The sequence below is a fragment of the Octopus bimaculoides genome, chromosome 2 (genome assembly GCF_046866305.1).
Source record: "Octopus bimaculoides isolate indiv1 chromosome 2, ASM4686630v1, whole genome shotgun sequence".
NCBI lineage: Eukaryota > Metazoa > Mollusca > Cephalopoda > Octopoda > Octopodidae > Octopus > Octopus bimaculoides.
This window is the reverse complement of record NC_142929.1, coordinates 188,397,313-188,406,411: the sequence shown is the minus strand read 5'-3', so window position 1 is coordinate 188,406,411 and position 9,099 is coordinate 188,397,313.

Here is a 9,099-nt window from a genome sequence, read left to right as displayed (position 1 = left end):
GTCTGGTTTACAGGAATTTGACACAATAACTTGACATAAAGACTAGATAACCAAATAACATAAACGAATGGAAGCTTTATTTCTCGTTTAAGTTTAAATGTTTAACCCGATGTGTAATGATACTGGTAGAGTGCTTGGCTGTTCTAATGTCTCAACCTCGCCATCACCCGCCAAAATGCTGTTTTGAGTAACCTCGAAAAAGTTTGGAGGGAAACACTTGTGTGTCCTGATGAAATACTTCATTGAGAGAGTGTGCAGGCCTTTTTTTATTTTAATAATTTATTTACGTATGTTTTCTTCGTTGTTTTACCATATTTTACTGCTTACAACATTTACGTTATTCAATTTATTAGGTTGTATCTACGTACTTAAGGTATTGTGTGTATTGTATTATAAAACTGTGTTATTAATTTATGAATATTATTTTTCAATTTAAAAGAAATTCCGAATCACAATAATAACAGAATTATGCCAGTTCTAAAAAGGATTAACCGTATAAAGGAAGTGATAGAGAAAATACGTGGACAGATATATAAAGAAGACAGATAAGTAAGGGAAAGTGAGAGAGAGAGAGATGAGACAAAATAAAAACAGAATTTGCTGGTTTGGGTATTCGTGTTTATTCATTTTATTATTTTGTTATCTTGTAATTTCGTTTTTTTGTTTTTGTAGCATTGCTTTATAAATAACTGAACTAAATACCTAATGATCCTGCCAATTAAGTATTAAGTTAGTTCAGTTATTTATAAAGCAAGGCTATAAAATGTATGGACAGTCTGAAGGTGTGTTTTAGTGGTTAAGGTATTAAGTTGATGATCATAAGGATGCGATTTTGATTGGTGGATCGGGTGGTGCGTTGTGTCCTTGAGCAAGGTGCTTCATTTTATGTTTCAGTGCATTAAGCTGCAGTAGATGAGTACGAACTGAATGCGAGTACATTGATGTATTGATGTTCCACTGGATTAAAGTATGAAAGGGCTGAGAGGATGTTTATGTCTGCTCGCGACTACATGGTTACCGAAAACAGTAAGCAAAAGTATGGTACATCTTACCAAACACCATTTGCCCGCGAATAACAGTTGACCAAACGGTATTGGTAAATTTTCAGATTAACACCCGCACGATCTTCACTAGGGTGTTAGGGTTAGGGTCACGGTTAGGGTTTAGGGTTACGGTTAGGGACGGAATTTCCTAACCCTAACACCCTAACCCTCAACCCTAACACCCTAGTGAAAATCGTGCGGGTGTTAATCTGAAAATTTACCACGGTATCAAGGAATATAATTTGTGAAATTAGAGAAGCCCTGCTTTCAGAGCAAGACTAAAGAATTCACTCTGACCATTTGCCAACCACTTTACCGAGTGTACTGGGTGCCTTTCATTTAGGCACCACCACTAGTAAGGTTACCGTCTTGATCAACCTTCCCACACAATTCAGGAATTTCCAGCATTCATTATTCCTCTATTCATTTCGTTAAAATTTCCTGCATTTTTGAAATCCTCGTGTATTTATATTTGGGGGGGGGGGGTGCTATTCCTTGTATGAAACAGCCCTGACGGTATTCCATAATCTTCGAATCAAGCTGTTATTTGTCTCACTCCAAAGTATTCTTTAACACAAACGCTTGTTCTTATTGGTTTCACCTTTTAGCATTCAAATTTCTGTCAAATGTGATGCTTAGGTTGTACCTTCAAGATTTTAATGATGTGATTGCTTATTTTTAGAATGACATTGTAGGGTAGGTGTGAGAGGCTGGATCTGGTCAGTATGAACATAAATCAGGTACAACATTTGAACCAGATACAACTGGTTTAAATGCTAATGGGACAAAGCTCACTTTTTAATGTCAAATAAATGCATAAAGTAATCAAAACAGAGTGTGTGATAGGCTAATTAATATGGGACTAATTAAAAGCAACTCAAAAGTAGCAATTAGCTTGACATGTACCCCATAGGTACAGTAATGAATTTAGTGTAGAGGTAGCTGTCTACCAAAGGTCAGTCCTCAGACCCTTCCTATTCATCATTGTCCTCCAGGCCATAATGGAGGAATTTAAGACTGGAAGCCCATAGGAACTACTATATGCTGATGATCTTGCCCTCATAGCAGAATCTGTAATAGAATTAGAAAAGAGGTTCCAGACGTTGAAACAGAACCTGGAACCATTATCAAAGGGACTTAAAGTAAACTTAGCAAAGGCTAAGGTCCCAGTGAGCAAGAAATTGGACAGGGCGGCCCTTCACCCTTCCAGTAAATGACCTTATTCAATATGAAGGAAGGGTGTAGGCAGAAGTTCTGTTCAGAGTACCCAGTACAAGCTATGGACATGCAAGAGGTACTGTGGAATGGTAGGAAGGTTAACAGAGAAAGTAGTGTTTGTCTGTGGAAGATGTACAGGAGCCATAAAGACCACAGATATATGAGAAACTGATTTTTTAAAATGTCCTGGTGGCTCTCTGGAAGGTATAGATAATTTTTGCTAAACGTAGGTGACCCAATCAGCAGTGGAAGAGGTTTTACAGAAAGTGTAATTGCTAGAACAAGAATAGGATGGAGAAAGTTCAGAGAGCTTTTACTTCCATTGGCAACCAATGGTTTCTCTCTCTCTCTCTCTCTCTCTCTCTCTCTCTCTCTCTCTCTCTCTCTCTCTCTCTCTCTCTCTCCCTCTCTCTGAGTGAAGGGAAGATTGTATGATGCATGTGTACAAACTGCAATGCTGCATGGTAGTGAGACATGGGCCCTGAATGTGGAGGACATGCCAGGACTCGAGAGGAATGAAGCTGGTATGCTCCACTGGAAGTGTGATGTCAGTGTGCACGTGTGACAGAGCAGTGATGCATTGAGAGAGAAGCTGAGCAGAAGAGGAATTAGATGCAATGTGCAAGAGAGAAGACTGTGCTAGTTTGGTCATGTGATGTGGATGGATGAGGACAGTTTCATAAAGGAGTGCCAATCACTTGAAGTGAAGGGAATTCGTGGAAGAGGGAGACCCAGGAAGACAAGGGACGAAGTATTGAAGGCCAATCTCTAAATGCTGAACCTTACGAAGTAGATGAGAGAGGATTGAGATATGTGGCACATTACTGGACTTGAGAAGACCCGCCCACCACAACAGAACTGAGATCCTGAAACCAAGGTGCCACATGAAAAGCATTGGTGTGGGTGCTGGTGCCATGTGAAAAGAACTGGTACTGGTGCCATATAAAATGTACTGGGGATGGGGCCATGGGAAAAGCACCTGGTACATTGTATAGAGTGGTTGGTATTAGGAAGGGCTTCCAGCTGTAGAAACCAAACCAAAACAGACTTTGGAATTTGGTGTGGCGCCTGGCCTTGCAAGTTCCTGTCCATCTCATGCCAGCATGGAAAATGAACATTAAATGTTGATAATGATACACACACACACACACACACACATGCACATATATACATACACATATACATACACTCATATACACACACACACTCATATACATATATGTATGGCACCGTTATGGGCACAAGAACGTTTCATTGTGATACTCCATGCTGTTGACTGAACAAACATATAAACATGAAACTTAAGAACAGCATAAATGTGTGTGTGAGTGTATGCATGCATGTGTTTGTGTAAGTCTCGGCATTGTTTATAACCTTGGGGCATCACCTGCAGTTGCAATCACATCAAAGGATAAAATGGATGGTTTCCAGATCCACCCATTTTGCACCTTATCAACGTAATTCTATATCTTTGCAAAGATTTGTTGTTATTGAAACAACATACTGTGTTGCCTATCCTTCCAGTCTGCATGTGAGTCGACGCCTTATTATACCGATTCTCTCTTGTATCTCAAGACAAATAACTGATGTTGCTGCAGACAGCTTTATACAAATCTAACATCTTTACAATTATTTTTTTCTTTTTAAATTATGTTATCGTTATTTGTTTTGTTTTTGGAATGCTATGCACTTTAGTTGAGGTCAATGTAAATTTGTTTACTAAATTAAAAATGAATCATCACCACCACTATCATCATCATCATCATCATCATCATCATCACCACCATCAGTACCACCAGCACCACCATTGCCATCATCATCATCACCATTGTTTTAACGTCCACTTTTCCATGCTTGAGTGAATCTGACAGAGTTCATTGTGGTAAATGTTGATGCCGTTGGATGCTATTCCTGCAGCCAACCCATGACTGTTCCCAAGCAAAATGACAATATTTCTCCATGGCCAGACATGTCTTCTTCCAGAATGTTGGAAGAGAATGATACTGCTTGTATAATACCGATACTTATTTACACTTATTTACTTTGCCATACAGGCTTCATTCCTCGCAAGCGGTCACAGCTCATGTTTAACTGCCATGTAAATAATACGAAAAGATTTCCCATTCAAACGTGGCCGATGTCAGCGCCGTCTTGACTGGCTTCCGTGCTGGTGGCACGTAAAAAGCACCATCCGATTGTAGTCGATGCCAGCCTCCTCTGGCCACTGTGATGGTGGCACATAAAAAAGCACCCACTACACTCTCGGAGTGGTTGGCATTAGGAAGGGCAGCCAGCTGTAGAGACTCTGCCAGGTCAGACTGGAGCCTGGTGCAGCCCCCTGGCTTCCCAGACCCCAGTCGAACTGTCCAACCCATGCCAGCATGGAAAACGGACGTTAAACGATGATGATGATATATATGCATATACATTGGATCGTGTCACCCATGACAACATGGAACATGGATATTAACCCTTTCGTCACCAACCTGGCTGAAACTGCCTCTGGCTCTGAGTACAAATGTCTTGTTTTCATAAGTTCTCAATTACAATCTTCCTCCAAACCTTAATCACAATTTATGTTCCTAATACTAGCTTAATGATAACTAAGTTATTTTACTAAATTCTTTGTTATATTCAAAGTAATTGAAAGAAACACAGAGCATCTCAACAGAAATACAGTAACGAAAGTGTTAAATGATGATGATGGATTTCTTTCAGTTTCTGTCCACTAAACCCATTCACAAGGCTTTTGTCGACCCCGGCCTATAGTAGAAAATGCAGGCCTAAGGTGTCATGCAGCTAATCTTTGGTGGCGGGAATGTTATCCGCTTTGATTGAGTCCAATGAAAATCTGTTTCCTAAATTAAAAGAATACAAGCACATCACTCTAATGCTTCCTCTTTCTAATGTCAACATACAATTTTCAGCATTACTTATTCAAATAATACAGTTCTATATTTAAGAGATGAGGAATTATGTACATTATTTACATTTGACGGATATTTGTCCTCATCTTGTTTGTTGTTAACACAACGTTTCGGCTGATATACCCTCCAGCCTTCATCAAGTGTCTTGGGGGAAATTTCGAACCTGGGTTCTCATTCTTAAGGTATTTTTCAATGTTGTTGTTATATTATTGTTATTGTTATTATTATCCAGGTCACTGCCTGGAATCAAACTCGGAATCTTGGTGTTAGTAGCCCGCATTCTTAACCACTACGCCATATGCCTGTGGGCAATTATGGAGTGAATTTTAGGGCTTATAAATCTAATATTTTCCTATCCTTCTTTAATACCAGTTCTCATATGCTGTTCATATCTGCACTCAGTCTGCTTAGGAGGTTGTTGTGTCCTAGTATATATGCTGCTTCTTTTAGTTTTCGTATTTTCTAGTGGTGTTCTCTGTCCATTATTTTAACTTCATCCTACAGGGGGAAGTGGTCTCTGACCTGAATAATAACAACAAAAAATACCTTAGGAATGAGAACCCAGGTTTGAAATTTCCCCAAGACACCTGATGAAGGCTGGAGGGTATATCAGCCGAAACGTGTTAACAACAAACAAGATGAGGACAAATATCCGTCAAATGTAAATAATGTAAATAATGTACTTATTTAAATGTTGGAAATTACAGACACTGCATATTTTCCACGTCATCTACATGGCCTACACACACAACATATGCCATGGATAACTGCCAAAAGATATTCTGTGTAGCAAGCTAGTGTTTCTTACTATAAAAATTTGAGCACACAGATCTTTACTGGATGTGACAACTGCTGCTGAATGGAATCAACATTCAGTACATCACCAACATGATAGGTGATTGTCTGAAAACGTCATCATGATATTACCTACCCTTAAGGTATGATGCCATGCCAAGAACATTCTATAATGGAATCTGGAGAAATATAAGAAGCCACATAACTACAGGTACAATGAGCAGTGGTGGACTGGCCAGCTTGTCCTGCGCCATTAGAATCCATATTTGGGGTCCCATTTTAGTATCTAAGGGGCCCATCCCCTCAAGTTTGAGAATTTTTTATTCACTCCTGGAAGAATGCATTAATTATTTCAGCCTGGCTGTGTTTGTAGACAGTTGAAAAGAATACTTTTAACAAACCAGAAAAGTACTCGGAGAGCGCAGACCTCCGCCAAGCAGCTCATTTCTACCCATATACATGCATGCTGATAATTGCCCAATTTCCGAAACCAACGCCGGCAAAAACATGACCTCCTTGGCAGGGGTAAAAAAAAATAACACAGCCATATGGTTTTTTTTTTAAAAACCCTTTAAAAACAGCCATTGCACAGGGATGCTGTCAGTAAGGTGAGGATTGGCAATGAGTACAGTGAAGAATTCCATGTAGGGATAGCAGTCCACCAAGGATCAGTCCTCAGCCCCCTCTTATTCATCATAGTCCTCCAGGCAATAACAGAGAAATTCAAGACAGGATGCCCCTGGGAGCTCCTCTATGCTGATGACCTTGCTCTAATAACTGAATCACTATCAGAACTTCAGGTGTGGAAGCAAGGTCTAGAATCGAAGGGCCTTAGAGTCAATCTAGCAAAAACCAAAGTCTTAATAAGTAGGAAGGCAGACAAATCTCAAATACCATCAGGTAGATGGCCCTGCTCAATCTGTAGAAACTCCTATAAGATGTACCTATGGACACATAAGAGGTGCAACAATGTCAAAGGAAGGCTAACTGAGAAGATAGCTTTTGTGTGTGGCAAATGCTCAGGAGTAATATCACTGAAAATGTGCAGAGAACAACTTCCATAACATGCCAGGGGGAAAAAACTAGAATTAGTTGATAGCTTCTGTTACCGAGGTGACCAAGTCAGTAGGGGGGGGATGCTCTGAGAGTGTAGCTGCTAGAATAAGAATAGCCTGGGCAAAGTTCAGATGGCTGCTACCATTGCTGGTAGTAAAAGGTAGACTGTATGACGCATGTATGCAAAAAGCCATGCTATATGGCAGTGAAACATGGGCCGTGACTGCTATGAACATGTGTAAGCTTGCAAGGAATGAAGCCAGTATGCTCCGCTGGATGTGTAATGTCAGTGTGCATACACAACAGAGTGTAAGTGCCCTGAGAGAAAAGTTGGACATAAGAAGCATCAGATGTGGGTGCAAGAGAGAGGAATATGCTGGTATGGTCATGTGTTGCATATGGATGCGGACAGCTGTGTGAAAAAGTGTCACACCCTAGCAGTAGAGGGAACTTGTGGAAGAGGTAGATCCAGGAAGACCTGGAATGAGGTGGTGAAGCACGAACCTTGAACGTTGGGCCTCACTGAGGTGATGACGAGTGACCAAGACATTTGGAGATATGTTGTGCTTGAGATGACCCGGCAAGCCAAGTGAGACCATAACCGTGGCCTATGCCAGTGCAGCATAACTGACCTATTTAAGAGTACCCTTCAATCATCGGGCAATAAACTGCGCTTACAAAGACCTGTTGAGTCAAGTGAAGTCATTGTTGTGGCCGATGACAGTACCACCTGATTGGCACCAGTGCCGGTGGCATGTAAAAAGCACGCACCATTCGAGTGTGGTTGATGCCAGTGCCACCTGACTGGTCCTCATGCCCGTGGCACGGAAAGAGCATGCACTACACTCTTGGAGTGGTTGGCGTTAGGAAGAGCATCCAGCTGTAGAAACTTTGCTAGATCAGATTGGAGCCTGGTGCAGCCTTCTGGCTTGCCAGCCCTCTATCAAACTGTCCAACCCATGCCAGCATGGAAAGCGGACGTTAAACGACAACGACAATGACAATTGAAAAGTATCTAAGGATACTCTGTCTAAAGTTCAGAATCTTATTATAGGAGAGATAAGGATGCACATTGCACAAAAGCATCTACACCTATGATACCTATAATCTGAAAGTTGTCCCTGTTTGAGCCTTAGAAATTAAGTGAAGCCTAACAAAGACAGGTGTTTGGCTTAGTGTATATGTAGTTATATCTTTATGAACCAGTCAGCCATACATCTTGTCCCCAACAACTCCACAACTCTTCCAGAAATCAATTATGTAAACCAATGGCCACACAATAGCGCCTCACGTTGGTTAGTGAGCAAAACTAAACAGAAACTATCAACAATCTTGGAAAGGTTGCTATACAGGAGATGTCACTCCTTAAGTATATGAAGACTGAAATGGCAGATGAGGTAGATTAAAACTTAATATGGTCAATGGCTCAGAAGACATGACAGCCAGATGTGTGGCACATGTAAGGCACTCTCTTGATGGAATACAGAATTGTGACCAGCTTCTGTGGAAGGGACAGAGACTCTACTATGTTCATAACTGGGCCTGTTGTAAATCATGGCTCTAAGATGGAAATCTTTGATATTCAATTTGCTGAGAGCAGATGATATCTAAGAAAGAAGTTGGGTCCATGAGCTAAGTTTTCAGAATGTTTAAAAGCCTAATGTCCATTGGAAAATTCATTTAGATAGAAGAGGTCCTTGGTAGTGAGAAGGTTGGTACCAGATGAGTATAGTGGGAAATATGAAATGTGATGCTGTATGGTAGTGAACCATGGATTATACGAGAGTGAGTCAAAACGTAATGTCATTTTGTTTAGGACAGGTATAATTACCAACACAGGAACATGTATCATACATTAAAATGAAGCTGGTCCTCTGTGGATCACATCCCTACTTCTCAACATAGTCACCGTTTCTCTCAATAGCAATGTTCCACCTTCGAATGAGAGTATGTATCCCTGCCCCGTAAAATTCTGTTGAATGTCCTTTACTCCCGCCACACTCACCAAATTTAGCGCCTTCAGACTATCATCTCTACGGCACCACAAAAGAGAGTTTGAG